We start from the raw sequence: 20,455 nt of genomic DNA, 5'->3' as shown, positions 1-20,455 counted from the left end.
TAAACCATACATAACACGCTGGAGGTTTGTTATAAATCTCCAAATCTAAGTGAGTTTATGGCACAACTTATTTTTTTGTGCGTTTTAAAGCGCTGAAAGTTGTGGCTAAATCAGGATATTTTTCTTTTGCATCTTATCATTTTCCATTCGGGATGTGGAAAATAAAAAGGTACCATACAGTGATATTATTTTTCCCCAACATGTTTACATGTTGTCATGATGCTTTACTATGCAATTTGGGTATTTTGCAAGTAAACTCTATAGGACAGTATTTTTGTAGGTCTTGACACCCAAAACCTAAATATTTGTAAGCATGGAAGAAAGTGGCCATGCCCAAATTGAAAGCGGGGGTAAAATCCCTGCTTCGCTGTTTAGTGTAAGTGTGTGATCGTGGGCACATATTGTAATCTCACCCTAACTTCAACTGCAAAAATGTTAGTGCTTATGAATGATTACGTGTACACCCTTACAATAGGACAGTTTCAATAAGTAGGCTGCTTTTTCATGTTTTAGTGTGTGATTGTGTAATGGGTGGCTCAGTTTACCTTGCTCTGACCTACCAACTAAGCAAGTAAAAGTTGATTCTGGCTAGTGAGTAATGTGTGGAATACTTGGTGGTCAAAACAGATTACCTTGGCTCTACGTAAGGGTAACACTTAAATTTATGAAACGTTGCATGTTATTTTCAGAATTTGTGAAGTCGGTTTTAAATTATAGGAAAGGAGACCACATCTAATCTTCCCGATGAGAACAACACACTGAACATGTTATATAAATTGATTTTGAAGTTATATAGTTCTTAAACTCTAGCCTAGCACTGTTTAGTTGACTGTTTTCACTTGTTTCAAACTATTTAAGTAAGTTCTGTACTGTAACACTTGCTTACTCACGCTCCATCTGCAGGAAATACATTAGTCTCAATCTATAGTAGTTCTTAACAGAGTTTCAAGACCCAGAATTTTGAAAATGAAGCTGCGTATGTAGCATGTACTTACAAGTTATTTTATGGCAGAATATTTTCCGCAAGTGTAATAAAAGGGTTAAAGGCAAGCCAGACAACTTTGAGCTACAACTCTTTTTGTCTACGGGTCTGATTTTATGAATATGTTGGATACATTTTACTCTCTTGCAGAGGAGAAAACAAATTTTTACTCTCTTGAAATTGCATTTACTCTAATTTCAAAAATCATGCGTAAAATACTCCCACCTCAAAATCTTATCTGGAGCACTGAGTATCAACAGGTGTTTATTCCAACCTAAATCTGAAAAGAAATAAAGTTGTGAAAATCTACCTTTGATTCACAGATTGTGCTAGTCTGACCCGGACAAGAAGTCCTGTATTGACGCGTATTATAGAAGATTGAAAAATTGATTGAATTATTGTATATAAATCTGGGGTAGACTGATCGACAAATCCTTGTTCCAAATCAGAGATAGACTTGGAAAAACTAGTTGTACTTCACTTTCAGTTTATGACAAAGGCCGACAGGGGTAGCGACTTAATGGTTGACTTTATTCCAAGGACTAAGAGGGAAACCATTGTTAAAAATCCTTTAAAGACAGAGAAAATACTTCAATCAGATATTGCAAGAGACCCAGTAATTGATAATTAACCAAAATCTGCGATTCCTACCGGAGAATAATCAGGACTTCAAGATCGCCTTAAGACGGGGGTCTTCAACCGCCAAATGAATTGGACCACAACTTCCATCTGCCCTATTCAGGATAGTAAATGGTGAGGGATGGATCATAGAAGTTGTTGTCCAAAAGGTTACAGACCCCAGATTTAAACAGATACTGCATGTTTGGGAAGATTAGTAAAGTACCAAGATAGTCCTTATCCAGGATGGCTATCAACATGAAAATATTTTATGTAACGCAGAGATGGCAGGTGTAAAGGGTAAACAGGAAGGGAGAATGAGAAAAGGTGTTGTGGTGTATTGGCATTCTTGGTGAAGCAGTTAATGCAACATTCTGACCCGGTTGTCAATGTTGGTCATCACATGAATAAGCCTGGAGAGCTGCAGGCCTTTCAATACCACATGAGAATAAGGAGAGATAATCATCTAGGAGGTGGAGGAAAAGGCACACTGGTCAGGAAGGGGACACGAACCACTCAAACAAGTTTCGCCACCTGGAATTCTCCTACACTCAAATTGCCAATAGATGGAGCTGAGTGATACTGCCATGCAGAGGGTACTGAAAAGTGGGAAGCCTCAGAGAGAGATGCTGACAACGTAAGCAGAGAAGACAAACTCTAGATAGAGCTGGCTACAAGGAAGAGATGAATGGGGAAGTTGGTCATAGACACTGAATTCCTGAGTAACTTGGATGCAGAGAGCCTATTCACTATAGGAGAACAACAAACGAGAGCGATTGGTAAGGAAGGAACGGATGGGGAGGACATGACAAAGTGCAAGTTGGAAAAAAGGGAAAGAAGGGAGATGGGGAGAAGAGTTTAGCAATTTTCTGAAGCGAAGCAGTGACCCATTCGTACATGCTGAGGCATGTGGAGAATCAAGATATGTGCGAGAGAGAATGTTGATCTATGCTGGGACACACAATCTACCCATCACGGTATTGAGCAAAAGATTTGAACATATATTGCAGACTGGGAAATAAACCCAATTCTCTAGGCACAGTTTAGCAAAAAGTGAGAGAGAGGAAGAGAATTGATCCATGCTGTGACACTTGGCCTGGCCACAAGACAGAGTTTATGGAAAAGAATTGAACAGTTATTGCATGCTGAGAACCAAAGTACCCTTCCCAGGCCAAGTCTAGAATTAAGGTGATTACAAAATCGAACCAATGTTGGGTAATGAAATCTAAATGGAGTTCACAAATCATTGTGCTATCAAATTCTAATGTATGTTGGGAAACTAAATCTAAACTAAGAAGAATCACTGTAATGACAAAGTCTAATGCATGTTCAGAATCAGTCTTAAGAGAGTTCACCAATCATTGCAATAACAAAGTCTTGTGTATATAGGAAAGGTAATCAAAATTAAATACTTGAGAGATGAAAGCCTACTGCAAGTTGAAAAATTAAACTAAAATGCAAGACCCACCCAATTTGAACCCATTCCAGGATCAACTACCATTGTGAAACCAAAGTATTTAAATTGGATTAGGTGAATCGCGATCTATTTTGCCAAAGTTACAGAGCTACAAATGAATGAACAACTAATTCAGAGTCCTTCAGATAGGTTTGTAGATATGTTTAATTCTTGATAAGGTCAGCCGACACGTGTTTCGACCTTGGTCGTCCTCAAGGCTGACAAAGAAATATGATTCCCAAAAATAAATAAAATACATTGGTAATTGTCATACCAGACAAATTATAAATAGCAATGCACAATAAAATCAATTTGAAATTAAATATGAACAGAAAAGACATTAGGAATATATTAATACATTGTATGGAATTAATACATATTTGCAAATAGTAATGCGTGAGAATGAAAAGTGTTCACATTGTTTGTATGAGATTGGTACATACCCATCATTCATTCAACGATGGAGGGACATGGAGAAGCGAAAAAAACAGAACACATTTTTTTTATACCATCTTGGTACATGACTAATATAGCTAAACGATTGATACGCGAGACACACATGTGGTGCACCCCATTACACCCAACCATTGAGTAAAGAGAGGTCTGAAATAGTTTGTGTGAACTTTGAGCGTGTTACGTAATTATCCATGGTACCCCTTGGTGGTAGTTTGTTTGGGCATTGCAAGAATCTCAAGATACTGTGATTAGTGCACTCATCTTGGTATTTAAAGCTACATCACCCATTGTGTTTATTCATTTATTTGCCATGCATTAGTGGTGATGATTGCCGACTTACCCTTCCTGCTACTTGTTACAATGGGGATTCCTGGTGGAATTAAGATAATTGCAATCGATGCGTTAGAAAATCTCATCTCATTCAAAAACCTTTTTTGCAGAGGTCTGGTTGTCATAGCATTCATGTAACCATATATGTATCCAAAGAAAACGTACCCTACCATGGAATGTCTGTTGAAGCTGATACGAATTATTGAGATGTAGTAGAGGATGAGTCAGGAGTTGTTTCGATGAACCCTATCTCAGGTGCATCTGAAAAAAACATATGAAATCTTTGAGCCTACTGCTCTTCATATCGGGAATATTCCCAACACTATTTAATCTAAAACTCCCTTATCTTACATGTGCACATTTATGTGCATCAGCATTGGGTAATTGTCAAATGTAACATTGCAATATTTGCGTATTGGATAGTTTTCAATATCCGCTTGTATAAAGTAATGCAGGTTTTCTTTGTTAATAAAACATTTGTTTTAGCGTTTGACTTCTAAGTAATGCCCCGGTATTAATATTAGTTCTGATCTATAATAGGGTTTCATAAGATATTTTAAAGTTCCCCATATACGTTATTCAATATTTAACGTATGTAATTGAATACAGAATAAATGCACCAGTATCATTGTATACTTGACAAGTATTCCTCAAGTATACTAGCTAAATAATAGGGGCTGCATTCCGGTTTGAAAAAATAGGTAAAATACCCCATAGACATCATCATGTTAAATGGTATATGCTAGTGGGTGTGAGGTACCAGGGTCAGTATCAATTATCTATGATATGGCATTTGTAACGCGCCTATACACAAGTGTTTCAAGGTGCGACGAGGCAAGGGAGGGGGAACAAAGGGAGGACAGACAACGATCCTACTAGGCCAGGTGTCATTCGGATTGCGCAAGTGCGTGGTGCATGGGAAGGGATAGTGCAGTACATAGGAATAGATAACAAAGTAAAAGTAATGGGCAGCAGTGGCAAGTGCAAGGATAAGTGCAGACGTACTGTGTCAAGGGCTGGTAGCGGGACTGTAGGGATACAGAAACAGTCCCCAAGTGCAGAGTTTGCCAGGCGGGCAGTGCAAGTGTGTGAGACTGGCAAGAGAGGGACCTGGGCCCAAGATCAGAGTGTGTCCAGATAGCCAGTGCAAATTTGGTTACAGCCGGGAGGTCAGCAGGGGAGAGGAGGAGAAAAGGCAGAAGTTAAGGTGCTTCCGGAACCGGAAAGGGTTCTCCTCAGGTTTAAGGGAGGCTGGGAGGCACCAGCCGAAGAAAGATCTACCACCAACTCGTTGCTTGGAGAAGCAACTGATCCTGAGGGAGTTGGAGGCGGAAGAGCGAAGAGCTTGAGAAGGACGGTATTTAGGAAGGGAGTTGAAGGTATTGCGGCCCCTTGCCCCAGAAGGTTTTGTGGACAATGCATAGGGTTTTGAACTTAATCCTCACAGCCACTGGGAGCCAGTGCAGAGATTTCAGTGCTGGAGAGATAAGATCCCTGGGCTTGAGGCCAAGGACAAGTCTTGCAGTCCTGTTCTGTATGAGCTGCAGAGGGCGAAGAGTAGACGCAGGCAGATTTAGAAAGAGGCTGTTGCAATAATCCAGCCTAGAGAGAACCAGAGCTCTGGAGACATTGAGCTTCTGGGGGGAAGGAGAGAAAAGGAAGGATACCTCTGAGGAGGTGCAGCTGAAAGTGCGACTTCTTAGAGACGTCAGATGTGAGGAGAGAAGGAGAGTGTGGAGTCATAGATGACCCCGAGATTTTTAGCCTTGCAGGTGGGAACAGGAATAGGGCCAAGCGAGGCCGGCCAGAGAGCTACAGGAAAGGAGGGAGCGGATGTGCCGATGAGGAGAATCTCAGTCTTACTGGCATAAAGGCAAAGGTCATTGGCGGCCGACCACTCCTGGATAGCAGACAGTCAGAGATGAGGGAAGGAGAAGAGGTGGTCGAAGGTAGCCTGAAAATGAGCTGGATGTCATCCGCATAGCACTGAAAGTTGGGGCAGAGAGCGGCAATACGGTGGGCAAGGAGTGCCAGGTATTAGTTGACCAGCCAGTGAGAGAGGTTAGACCCCTAGGGGACACCACAGGTAGAGAAAAACATAGCAGAGAGGAAGGACCTAAGTTGGACTTGGGAGGGTCGGTCAGAGAGGAAAGAGGTGAGCAATGCCAGGGCCTGACCACTGATACCAAGGTTATCATGGAGACGGTTGAGCAGGATGGCATGGTTGACAGTGTCAAAGGCAGAAGAGAGGTCAAGCAGGATGAGGACACAGGGGGGTGTTAGAGTCAAGGTTGGAGAGCAGGTCTTCACGGATGTTCAGCAGAGCAGTTTCCGTGCTTCTGGCAGCTCTGAAGCCAGACTGATGGTCATGAAGACAACCAACAGATTCAGTGTGGAGATTAAGCTAGGAGATGCCCAGTTTCTCCAGGAGCTTGCCCAGGAAGGGAGTGATGGAGATTGGGCGATAGTTAGCTGGGCAGGAGGGGTCGGCAGAGGGTTTCCTAAGAAGAGGGTGCACAAGGGAGTGATTCAGGGGAGATGGGAAGACTCCAGTGGCGAAGGAGTGGTTGCCGAAATCAGCCAAGGCAGGAGCCAGGGAGTCGATGTGGTCCTTGATGGTTTTGGAGGAACAGGGCTGGACCTGTTTTGATGAGACTTTCATAGATCGGACTTGTCTAGAAACCTTGTCTGCCGAGAAAAGGGGAAAGGCAGAGAAGGAGGGAGGAGAGGTGGCTGCATAGGGGTCAGAGGAAGAGCAGGGAGGGAGGGGAGAGGAGGAGACACTAGAGAAGGACACAGGGCAGCGTGCAGGCAGACGAGACAGCAAGTGGCAAGCAGGTTGAGCAATAGGACAAGACAACGCACTCAGGATTAACAAGCTCTCACAATGCACATATTCAGATAGGAGAAGAAAACACACCTAAGTCTGAGAATCTAGAACAGAGGGAGAAGGCCTAGGTTTCACAATGCAATTTAAAATACTGATACAGTGCATGTTATCAAAACAGGGGGGAAAAACTCCACCAAGTGAGAGAGTCTGAGGGTGGAAGGCAGTAAGCAGGGAAGGCAGTGGGATAACTTGGATGAGACTGGCAACTGGCGTCCCCTGCTGACACCTGCAGACACAACCAGGAGCCGTCTAAGTGGGAGCCGCCCTTTGCCTACGGGCCCTTAGCAGTGGGGCTGCCGGGCAGGGGCTGCCTAGAAAAGGTCAATGATAAGGGAGGATGAGCCAATCAGGAGGGGGTGGGCGGGAGGGGAGGCGGGCGGGAAGCAAGAGAACAACGGGGAAGGGAAACGGGCAGGAAAAACACAGCTCAATGGTTCAATGGACACAAATTCAGGCAAACGCAGCAGTATATTCAAAAGCCCAGGAGGGCAACAAGGTAGATTTGTCACGCTGCACTCACCTGCTCAGCCTGGTGAAATGGCAAGCAGCGCTGCAGTACCCTACACACAGGCCCAGAGAGCCAATCGGGGGGAGGGGGGGTTGGCAGGATGGGTCAGGTGGGTGGGAAGGAGGAGAACAACGGGGAAGGGAAGTGGGCAGGAAAAACACAGTTCAATGGTTCCATGCACACAAGTTCAGGCAAACGCAGCAGTATATTCAAAAGCCCAGGAGGGCAACAAAGGTACATTTGTCACACTGCACTCACCCGCTCAGCCTGGTGAAATGGCGAGCGTGGCGAGCAGCGCTAAAGTACCCAACACCACACAGGCCCAGAGAGCCAATCAGGGGGGGGGGGGTGGACGGGATGGGAGGCGGGCGGGAAGGAGGAGAACAACGGGGAAGGGAAGCAGGAGCACAGGAGACACGGGCAGGAAAAACACAGTTCAATGATTCAATGGATACGTATTCAGGCAAACGCAGCAGTATGTTAAAAAGCCCAGGAGGGCAACAAAGGTAGATTTGTCATGCTGCACTCAACCGCTCAGCCTGGTGATGGTATATCTAGAATTCTGGTGTGGGAAAAAATGCCCCATGTTCTTGTCGTTTACGCTAAATGCATAGAACAGATGGAAAAGAAACTTACCAAGTGCACGCAACAAATATTCTGGGTTAGATCCCTCTGTGTTTGTCACCGCTTTTGTTAATTCTCTAGTGCTTGTTAGTGGCATGTGACAACACACGTACAGTAACGTTAAAGTGCGTAACATCACACGTCCTAGAATGAATGATGTCACTTGTAAACAAGGCCACTTCATCCATTTTGTGACTCGCATTTGTAATTATACAGATTGGTCAGATTAGTATACTTTAATTTATAAAAACACACTGATGGCAAACAAGTTATTTTAGGTATGCTATGCAAGAAAGCAATTTAAATTACGGAAAATACAAAAAATGTTAAAATTGGGTATGGTGTGCATTACACAATTTTGATTCTGGAAAATACACATGTTTACATTCTCAGAACAAAATTCCAATTGATTTAACCTAACTTGGAGATTACATGCGTTGCTTTGAGGATTGTGTGCATATATGGTGGGCCCATTAATTTGCCTAAGGCAAGGATAATTAATAATAATGTATAACTTCAATTGCAAATATTAAATACGTGTATCTATTCACTCACTTAGAGACTTTCCTGTACCTAAGTGTGTGGCTCTATTTGTCTATTTCCAAACCACATCTCTCTTGTATTTGAGATGAGACTAATCCCATACCACAGCTTGACTAATGGGTTGTTCATGATTCAACAAGTGTCGTATAAGAACTACTCTTTGGGAGGAAATGGTGGTGTAAATGGGGTGCATACGAAAATATAACATTGCTGCATATATTACTCCTCTGGTTTTCATATACAATATATTTGACAATTCTAGGCTTTAGTCTACTATACCTTTTCGAATAGTGACATTGTCTAGTTAACATGCACATCTTCTTGAGACTGCAGTTTTATAAGCAGTAGTCCGTCATCCTGTTCCAAATAATGGAAGCTTAAATTTTACCAAAAAAAAAGGTTCATCTCATGGTCTGTATTAAGACCATGCTGAGTACAGTGCAAAAAAAACAAAGCAGCTTGAATTCTTCTGCCTTAGCTTTAATTGAATGTTTCCTCCCCTCATTGCTCTCATTAAGCCTATAAATCTTATGTCAGACGTATCCGCAAACTGGTGGTTCTGCTGCCAGTGGACAGCAAGAGGCAGTTCGGGTCTGTACTATTTAGGCTGGCTAAGTGTTCTGTTACCCTAATACGCAACTGCCTAATAGTGCTGCCCACATACATTTTGCCACATACACATATGAGTGCATATAGTTTTACAATTGATATCTTTGATTTTGACAGTGGTTCCAGTCGGATCTGTAAATTCATCACAGTCTTTATGTGTATGTTTGCACAGATTACAGGTCCCATATTTATGAAAGCCATGTGCAGATTTTAACCAATTACTTCCTGTTGCTACACTGGAATTGCTTGCATCTAAATGTGATGAACTTAATTCCGATAGTTTGTGCTTTAGTGTAAATACATTTCGGTTTCTCTGATAGATAGATAGGGAAGCAAGTCATTATCTAGACGTAATGTGTACCAGTGTTTAGACAAGTTTGTACAGGGTGGAGGCATCTTTTGAAAACTTAATTATAGCCATGTTTCTCATTGGTTTGGTACCCTTGTCTTTTGGATTAGGCAGAGATGATTGTTCAACAGCTCGGTATGTGTGTGATGCTTCACTGATAATATTATGATTGTACCCCCTCTCAAGAAACCTTTCTGTGAGAATGTCACACTCATGTTCAAAGTCTTGGTGGTTGCTGCAGTTGCATCTCGCCCTATCAAATTCCCCTCCTGGAATGTTGTTGATAGTTGATTGCTGATGGCAACTATGTGTGTGCAATATAGAGTTAACCTCAGTGGGTTTTCTATATGTATTTGTATCAATCCTGCCATTTCTGATGACAATGTGCAAGTCACGAAAATATATATTTGTTGCACTACAATGGCCCGTAAGTGTGATACTATAGTTGTTATCATTGGTGTAAGTTACACAATTCCCAAAGGTCTCCTCAGTACCTTGCCATACTTTCAAAATGTTGCCAATATAACGTTTCCATGATATAACATTCTTGAGATAGACATTGCTATTAAGTATGTGCGTTTCTTCAAAGTGTGCCATAAATAAATTGGCCAGGTGTGGAGCATACTTGGCTCCCATCGCCACCCCCTTTGTCTGGACATAGTATACATCATTGAACATACAAACATTGTTCGTCAAAGTGAATCTCAAAAAACATTTAAGCATTTCAATATCTCTAAAGTAAGATGCTGATGAATTACAATAGGTGTATTCAACAGCTTTGCTCACTAATTCATGATCTATACTCGTGTAAAGTGCTGTTACATCCAGGGTAGCTATGAGAAAATCTTCTTGCCATTGTATAGTCTTTAAGAACTGCAAAACCTGTGTACTGTCTCTGATTTAGGACATCATATTAAGGACAAGTGGTTTTAGTGCATCATCCAAATATTGGGAAATTCCTTCCCTTGCCCAACCTATACCACTCATTATAGGTCTAACATCTGGTAAACTTTGAAAAGGTTTATGTATTTTCAGCATGGTTGGTTCCGTTATAAGAAGAAACCTTTTCTCCTCATCTGTGAGGTAACCCTCTGAATACCATTCTTGTATAAGTGCCTGTAAATCTTGGACAACCTTTTTTGACGGATTACTGCTTACTTGTTCATAGCATCCAGGGGTGGCCGAATGTTTGTTACCCATATTGATGTAATCTTGCATGTGGAGTATTACGACATTGCCTACTTTGTCTGCCTCTTTAATTGTGATGGAAGGGTCTCTTACTAGATTTTCTAAAGCTGTGTGTTCCTCTCTGCTAAGATTGCTCTTTCTTTTCTTCTTAATAGCATGCATCTTGTCTAAGTAAGCATGTATGTCTTGTGTTAGTGCTCTATGGAATGTGTTTGCCAACAATGCTTTTATACATTAAAGTATACTAATCTGACCAATCTGTACACATAGCAAACACGAGTCACAAAATGGATGAAGTGGCCTTGTTTACACGTGACGTCATGCATTCTAGGACGTGTGACGTCATGCGCTTTAACGTTACTGTACGTGTGATGTCACATGCCACTAACAAGCACAAGAGAACTGACAAAAGCAGCAACGTACACGGTGTAAGGGAGGAAAGGTCTTCTCAGACCCAACCCTGACATTCCCACGTAAAATGGTCCCTGTGTTTACCCAAATGGCAGGAGACGTCCCCACGCTTGTCTGTTCTAATAATTTGGCCTTAATGTAATCACAAAAAAGACAGTAAACAAAGACATCTGGTGAAACGTACAGACTGCATTTTGTGCCACCCTAAAATGTCATATTTGTCTAGGCCCTGTCATGATTTCTAAAAAGCAATCTCTCCCTCTTGTCCAGCGCCAAGCACAGAAAGCCCAGCCTCCCCCTCCTCCTGGCTGCTCCGTACAGACCCATTTCTAATGGACGCGCTTGGCCATGTATTGTTGCAAATACTCAGTATCCTTCTCTTCCTCTTAGCTCATTGCCCTGCGTGTGACTGGAGCAAACCCTGGCCTGCATGCTCATCCGTCTCCACAAAGCTGCCTTTGCCTCCTCGACCCCACCCTTGGAAGTTACAGCTTACAGACCCTTTGCCCGCATTCTCCACTCTCTTTGAACGTAACCGCTGGAAGACCCTTCCCCCAGACCACCCTAAATTGACCACCATATACTTAATCCTGTGTGATCGTATATCCTCCTCTAAACTAACACTCCTCCATCCATTTGTTTGAATAGTGAGGCACCAAGGAGAATAAATCACAGATCAGAGCCTGTAGATAAGGCACCTGGGAGAAGGGCCAAAGGTACCCTTGCCCTCATAAAAGCATGGTTAGAACGTGCATATATCGGTCCACATTGTGTAGCCTCCTCCATCTAAGTAATGCTTTCATGTCTAACATTACTCTTTGCATGTCAATGGTAATCATGTAGTTTAAATTAGTTAGTATTGTGACACTTTGCGAACTAAGCCTGACCTTCACCCTGTGAAGATGAGCCCAGCTGACCCATGTGCCAAATAACCGCCCCAGCCACAGCAACCAATCTGAGCCTGACATCACCTACACTCCATACTGGACCATGCAGGCTGACCAACTAAAACTGTTATATTGTACAATATGTCGATTACATCACTCATGACGATTTTTTTTGTTCATAATGTGCAGCCCATGTATTGTTGGGCGGAGCACTCTCTGGGCAGTAGACTTCTCTGCGTGCACATCTTTATTGATATAAACTTTGTTTAGCTTGCAACCTATCTCCTGGGTTGTGTCCTTTTATTTGGTTTATTTTGGATCATGTTGGGACCAGGCACCTTCAAGTGGTGGCCTGTCCGACGTGATATTTCTTGATGCCCCTGTACTGCAGCGAGATCCGGGGCTTCCCCAGGAGGGCCAAACCCCACCTACGGCTGCAGAATTCTACAAAAAGCATACGCTCCTAGCAGGTTTTGAGGGTCCCAGCTTTGCGAATACTCAACTGCTCGCTGAAGCCGGGCAGGACACGCCACTGGGAGGCCCCCCCCTTCTGGATAGACCACGAACGGAGGCTCTCGGATTACCACGGACACGTGAGTATTGATTGCAAGAAGAATTAAAGATAGTAAGTATGAAGGACATGGAGCAGATTTAATTAAGGTAACAGTGTTATGGGTTGGGCTGTATATGAGTGAATAAAGTGATTGTTGAATTTAAAGAGATTGCTTTTTTTTCTATGGCCATTAGGTTTTTATATGAATAAGGAGATGAAATAAGAGGAGATATGGGAATCTCGCTCCGAAAGGGGGTGGAAGGCAGCGCCGCATAACACTGTCCCGACCAGTGCAGGAATATAAGTGGAGATAAGGAAAAAGTAGGAGCCTCACATATTTAGAAGGCTAGGGAAAATAGTGGTAGTAGTACTTTTAGTATCTATAATCTTAGGAGGAAGGCCCAGGAGGGGCGCAGGCGATGCAAATGTTGAATGCGAGCAGGGATACAGATTCCTTATTAACAAAGGATTGGGGTATAAGGAACAGATTTTAAGGTTTTATGTTCCACTTTGTTAGTAAAATGTGTTGGTCCTTTATGTCTAAATGTTCTATTTGTTTATCCTTACAATGCATAAGTACTGGAGTCCGGGCAGCAGAGTCTTTCGGTGGAGCAGCAAGTTACAGACAGCCCTGTCCTCTTTCTTGGTTTGCCATAAAATCCACGGAACGCTGCGGAGCGGGCCGCGGAGTCAGGGCAGCAGAGTCTTTCGGTCTTTGGGCTCTGCGCAACTTATCCACCCACCCTGAGCGCGAGCGTGAGTAAAAGACCATTCACTGAAGACGTCAGATATGGGAGCTAGAGGGAGTCTGGGCTGTCAACTGGTGAACCGTAGGCACGCCCTCCTCAACCCTAGACTGCCATTATACCAGCAATACAGCTACAACACGCGGGTAAGCGGAAAGCAGAAATCCCTGACTGACGAGGGAAAAGAGCCTGCATGAACACTGGATCCAACTCTATAGAGCTTTAACACGAGCAGGAGACTACAGGAGTTTCCCTCTTTTGATCCCGCCTGTGAACTGAGACCATGATTTCGTGATTTACAGCCTCCCCCCTGCAAGCACCACAACAGACCTGAAAACAGAGCCGTCGACCTACTAGAACACGGTGGGGTCAACAAACGAGCAGGAGCCTGCGGGGGGGCCCCTACCCTTTGAATTTGCCTGTGCCTCTGACCCCCCCCCCACCAGCCTTCAGAACCCTTACAAGCACCAGATCTAATCCCTCTGAACCACCCTCACGAGCGAGAGACTGCAGGGACCCTTCCCTTAGATCCCGCCCATGGCCTGATTCACAGCTCTTTTCTGTCACATGTGCTTTCTCTTTGCACACCTCTTTCACATACCTTTCCATCATCAGTGGGACTCCCACGGTCTCGAGAATTACTGCGCCTTCTCCAAAAATAACTCTATTCTGTAATCTATTGCTTCAGCATGGATGCCCTTTCCATTCCCCAAACCTGACATCGTACTAAGGTCCTTGCACACTCAGTGACACCCAGAAGTGACTCCAACTTTTCAATTGGCGCACAGGACGGCACACTGAGCCATCTGACGAGTGAGTGTCGTGATCCCCTCCTACCTCCACAGTCACCGACACATGTGGCATATGAGAAGGGCATTGATTCCACTCTGTACACCTACCCCGTCGGCTGCCATCCAAATGGCAACACTGACAATGACCACGACGATGTTGCTGAAGACTCACTTTTCCTGAATGACGAGTATGATGCAGAACCAGCAAAAGCGCTCTCCTTATCCAATGATGACCTCATTACAACCTACAAGGGAGAACAACCGTCATCAAATATATTGCCAACAGAGACCATTCTGAGTACCTCTCAAAACACCAACACCGCTTTCCATCAAAAAAATAATAGAAAAAAAAAAGAAGTTTAATACCAGCAAAAATGACGACCTCCACCGTACTTTTCCTCAGCACGAGCTACACACAGGGGAAACAAAAAAAAAACAGGACAACGCCAATCCACTGCGTTAGGAAACATTAAAAGTAACACAAGCTGAAAAAATTGAGAACACCACAAACTTGTGAAGGAAGAACATAATGCAACTGCACTCTGCAATACCACAGATATTACGATCCCACCTTTAACAGCACAAAAGAGGCGAACACTTCAAGCCAGAGAACACTGGCTACTTAACTCCGACAAATACCAACTGAACAATAACAAGCGCAGTGCTACCAACTGAACAATAACAAGTGCAGTGCTTCTACGACTATCCCTGAAAAATAACATGCCGCCCGACTTTCCCTGGATTTCACTAAAATTGAGTCAATCATGAAAAACCAAGACAAGAGAAAGGAAATCTGTCATGATGCCTACCTCCAAGGTACCAGACAAGACCCAGCTACCCCAGAGGCAGACATCATGTCTTCAAGGGAAGTCACAACAGCCTCAAGTAGGGGCTCTTTGGACTCAGTCCTGGCGCGTTTGGCGCCAGGCTCATAAAAGGGGACTTTGTGTTAAAGGTGCTTAGTGTTAACTTACTTGATGCAGACCATGCTGCAACAACCAGGCCTTCTGAGGCCTGAATGGGACTACTTTATCTTTGGAACTACTTAACCACACGGGTGTGGTCAGGGGAGGAATACATACCTGAGAGGAAGGATACATACCTGGAACTACTTTGAAGGCTATTTAAGCCACGCCCAAGCAGCAACTCACGCTTCGCGTTGTTCTGCATCTAGCAGCTGGACGCTCACCGTGTTTGCTCCTGCCAGCATCCTGGAACACCTGCAAAGAGTGAAGAGAAGAGAAAAGGGTAAAGAAGAGTCCTTACCTGCTAAATCCGCATTCCAGAGACATCTCGCCGACGGTCCTGAAAAGGAAGACATCCATTTAAAAGCACATCGCATCGATCGCTGCAGCGCCGCATCTCACTCACCTCAAGGTACTACCACGTTCTACGGTGACATCTGGACTCGCAGCCACATCACCGCGCCTAGGGAGAAAAAGACAAGAATAAAGGTGAGAGGGGAAAGAAAACAAGGAAACCTTAATTTCATTACAAAGCTTACCTGTTGGGTTATTCCAACTTCATTTCGGGTCGGTGCCGCATCCTGGCATTTCCGGACCCCGGCCCCTAAGGGGAAAAAAGACATCAGCGTTAGTGGGCGCATGAAAAGACATTACCCAACGCCCATTAAAGACTTACCTGATTTCTTCTGGATTGATCTTTGTTTCGGGTCGGTGCTGCATCCAGGCATTTCCGGACCCCGGCCCCTATGGGGAAAAAAGACATCAGCGTTAGTGGGCGCATGAAAAGACATTGCCCAAACGCCCATTAAAGACTTACCTGATTTCTTCTGGATTGAGCTTCGTTTCGGGTCGGTGCCGCATCCAGGCATTTCCGGACCCCGCTCCCTATGGGGGAAAAAAAGACATCAGCGTTAGTGAGCGCATTGATACAAGGACACAGAGAACTCTCATCAAGCTCACCAGAGTCTCATTCTTCGGTTCCACAGCTCTTCTCGGAATAGTTTCCGCACCTGAAAAAGAGACAACGAACAATTATTATTGCGGAATCATACTCATTAACAGAATCCTTACGGTACTATACCGGGAAAACAAAGCTTGAACCCTCTACAATCAAAATCCCAGTGAAGTAACTGGATACAACGCGCCCCTGCATGAGAAGCAGGATGGAGAGCTCAACCTTTCAAACCCTAAGGTGAGACTTCACGTGGGGGTCGCAGGAGGGTTTCGTAGAGGGGTGAGAAGGGAGCGGGAGGCTTATACTTTCTCCCGCAGATTGTTAATACTCCCTTTTCACATACAGAAAGATATTCCTGCGAGCCAGACAAGCCAGATTCGTAGGTCCGGTCCAGTCCATCTTCCGGGTCCTGTGTTTCACCATAGAAGAAGCAACAACACTCCAAACCAGACCTGCGCCTCCGTGGGAGTCAGGTGAGCGTAACAGAATCTTTGGTAGTCTTTGTCCTGCAAACTTCAACGAAAGAGCCCCAGATAGACCCTTGTCCACCAAAACTGACATAACTTTGGGCAGCTCTGATTACAGAAACAACACAGTACAGACTACACTTAGTGAGAAACATACTAAATCACATAAACAAATACAATCTCCAAACGCACTAAAGATTCCACCTGAAAACAATAATTCCGAAATGAAACCGACATGCCACTGTGACTGCATGAAAGAAGAGGGCATAAACTGGCTACCAACAACCATGGCAGAGCTACAAAGCACTATGATCACCGCCTCCAACTTGGCTCTAATTCCATTTATCAAACTCTACGAAAGCATCAATGAAGCAAAACGTGACCAAGCCACTCCAATTGCAATGATCCACACTGAACAAATCCATATGGAGATGTTAGTCGGCAAGATACAATTTAGAATGGACAGAGGCCAAAAACAGTAACAACTGGCAGAATCGTCTACATGACGTGGCAAGACAAGATTGAACAGAAAAGGCGCAACTTCCAAACATGCTAACAAACCTACTTCTTAGCAAACAGCAAGAAAGAATGCACAACCAAGAACTAAACCTGCAGAAAAAAATCCCCAACAATAAAGAGAAACACTGAATCTAATGCAACAAATGCAAATCTCTCAATCCCATTTGCAACCCGATTCTTGCCCTCGCAGTCCTCATCTGCCCAGACAACGGCACAGAGCGCCTTGCTGCCGACACCAACTGCACCGTACCATGCCCAGAAGGACCCAATGGAAAAGGAAGTAATGGACCAACCAAAACCTCTGCAGACACCTAGTCGATTTTCGATCAGAACAAAAAACCTGTGACCAAAAATGGCAAGAAAACCGTAAATACGCATGGGAAAACAAAGTCCACCAACAAACCATCAAGGAAAGGCTCACAAGCATTTATAAGAAACTTAACTACACCCACAAAATACAAAATGGCAATACCAAAAGAGACCAGTCTCAAAGTACAGACAAATCAAAGTCCCAACTCTGAAGATCCCAAGATAACAGAAGAACAAGAAACAGACAAGAGAACTCTGGACCTACTGATACATTTATGGACACAGGATGAGCAACCACCAGAACCAGCTGCAGCAATCAGCATTAACTCATCTGCAGAAAGAAATGACACCAGTTGTTGGATGCATACTGACTATTCTTCATTGTACATTGTTGACAAATCTCTCGAGGGAAACACAAGAAGTAGTACAAATTAAATGCTTACCTGTGAAGAAATTTCCAACAAGGAACGGCACTGGTCAGAACTCTCACTAGACCAGGACCACGGAAGATACTACACGGACCCACTCTGAAAGTTCGTATCAGGAAGAAAACAAGACGCCACAAGAACAGAAGCGCGGGCGTATCACTGGAACCGGATCTCACGTAGCAGAAAACTCCAACCACACTTTAAAATTACCAACTTTCATCAATCCACACGAAAAAATACATAAAACACAGTTGAGATCTACCCACCTGTTCAGGATTAGCTCATCATCTATCTGATCTGAACAAACTTGTTGAAACTGTTTCATGCAATTCCTTCCCTGCATGACATCCGATCAAGCGACATCAATGTGGTCAAATTCCTGGATGAAGATAAAACTGAGTCCATACTAATAGAACTCCATTCCCATCACATTGTCCTTAAAATTAAGTAGCAAGAAAGGCAATTAAAAGCATTCAGATGTATCTGCCATCGCATGTCCAAACATCATAACTCACCAGCTAGCAGTAGTGAAAAAGAAGAACGCCTAAATAAATAAGGAAACGGAAGTCGAAATTTGGAGCAACCAGAGCAACAAGACCACCGTGGAAGCCGTCCGCTTGTGGCATGTGAACCTAAAAATCTGCTACATACTCTGCAATTGAGCAACAACCAGCGAGACCTGTCACTAACCTTGCCAACGCATGACATTCCAGAACAATACAGAAGACAGCAAATCACTACATATCTATAATGCCCACAGACCAAACCACTCTTGACTCTCACTCTCTGCTCCTGGAACACAAGAGGCTCTACACACTTATTTGGAAACGACAGCCATGAACTTACAAACTTCGAAATAGTCTGCCACCAAGAGACTTGGCTATCCGCAAAGTCTTCACATCTACTGGAGCCCATCCCGCCTGTCCGACGAGGAATTCCAAGACAAAATACTGACTCAAATTGATACCCTTTACACGAAATACAGTTTTCTACAAGTAATCATTTGCGGGGACTTGATCCTCCACCTATTCCAGAAAGAAGAAAAAATTCCCGACAACTAATTAAGCGAGAAAGCCAAATCTTGATCTGCAGCACTTCGGAGGCGAAATTTCAGACTTCTGAACGGGAAAATAAGAGGAGATATCCCTGCAAAACCGACCTGGCGCAGCGGGAAATCCCGCAGACAACTTGACTACATCTACACCTCTCCCAACTTATATCCCAAAATCTCAGAACTGAAAGTTACGACTGAAAAGACCAGCGACCATGCCAAACTTCAAATGACGTGGATCTCCCCCCAACAACCCTTAAATAAGATAAAACTCCCGAAATTAACCACCAATACTGGCTTAAATCGATTCACATCATCTAATGGAGAGGTCAAATAAAAAATCTATTATGAATGGCTCCTAACCCCTTATTTTCAGAGAAATGCCCAAAGTTCATCTAAGACAGTCCACACACATGCCTACCTCAAAGCGATTCCATTGGCAAAGAAACAAAATGAGAAAATCTCTGAGAGCAGTCAAGAAAACGGACTCCATAGACCTAATGTCAAAAATATCAAATCAAAATTCAGAAACTGGATCAAGAACAACCGAGCAACCACAGCACAAAATGATGCCGAACACATTCTGGCTGCTTTGAGCAAAATAAACACCAGGGACCTTTCGTCACTCCTTAACCCGACCCAAATTACTGAACAACGCCTAATCACAGAGGTCGCTGAAGAGGCCTGGATTGCTCACTTCCACTTCATATACGATGCGAGTTGAGAACAAGAGAGCAACAACATCCTCGCCAGTACGACCGAGAAGCCATGGTACAACCAATGGGATTATAAAGAGATTCGAGGGGATTGGGTCCTCCGACGTATTCCAGATTTATGACAGGTAATCACCACAGCTGTGCTGATTCGGAAAAATGTTCAGCGTCTGCGTCGATGACGTCGATACGCTGTCCTCGAAGGCCTCCGTCGAGCCGACGTCACCGGATGTTATAAGTAGGACACACGACGCCCGTAGCCTCAGTTCTGTATTTTCCGGCGAACGTGTGTGCTTCGAAGATCTCGACGCGCCTCAGTTCTTCTGAGTTCTATTCTTTCAGTTCTTTGAACCTGTTAGTTTGTGAAGGTTTCCATGATGTCTTCGTCTTCTTCTACCCTGCGGGTGGAAGACCATAGGTGGTAATACAAGTTTTACCGTTGGTACAAGCCCGTACTACTAAATTATACTGGTAGCAGTAGCAGAGCAGCCAGGCTTATCTCAAGAGTATATGAGCAGTAGCCGAGATTACACAAAGGGACCACAATTACTGTGACTCAAGCAAACACTGACTCAAGGTTTCAGGTAAAAAATATAAGTACATTTATTTTTAAACCATCAGTTATAAACACACTTCTATTAACCTTTAAACAAAACCACACGTTAAATATACTACAACTAACCAATTCACTTTGTACAGTATGTCTCAAGGTAAGTACCCTGTGTTTGAATGAACCAGTGTTATGAACAAAACACGATACCGCGGATACGGTTGCAATCACTTTTTGACAGTTCGGTCTATTAAATAAAAGCGTATCCGTGACATGAAATGCTACCGGGGCAAAAACACACTTAGCACCTGAGATACCCAGAGGGAGTTGGAGGCAAAAATCACAGGCAATATTTAGGTTAGACAGACAGCATCGAGAAACACTCAAACAGGAGTTCAAAAGTCAAAGGGAGCCAGGGTTAAGTGACATCAGAGACCTGTTGCCGAAGATCACACTGTTAAGACAGTTCACCATTCAGCGTAGCCCAAAAGTACTTTGATATTGTCAATGTTCAGAAGTAAAAGTTAAAAGAAGGAGGGAAGACAAGGATGAGCCTT

The sequence above is a fragment of the Ambystoma mexicanum genome, chromosome 2p (assembly GCF_040938575.1).
Source record: "Ambystoma mexicanum isolate Mex_15411 chromosome 2p, UKY_AmexF1_1, whole genome shotgun sequence".
In the NCBI taxonomy this organism is placed as follows: Eukaryota; Metazoa; Chordata; class Amphibia; order Caudata; family Ambystomatidae; genus Ambystoma; species Ambystoma mexicanum.
Note: the sequence above shows the minus strand (reverse complement) of the source record.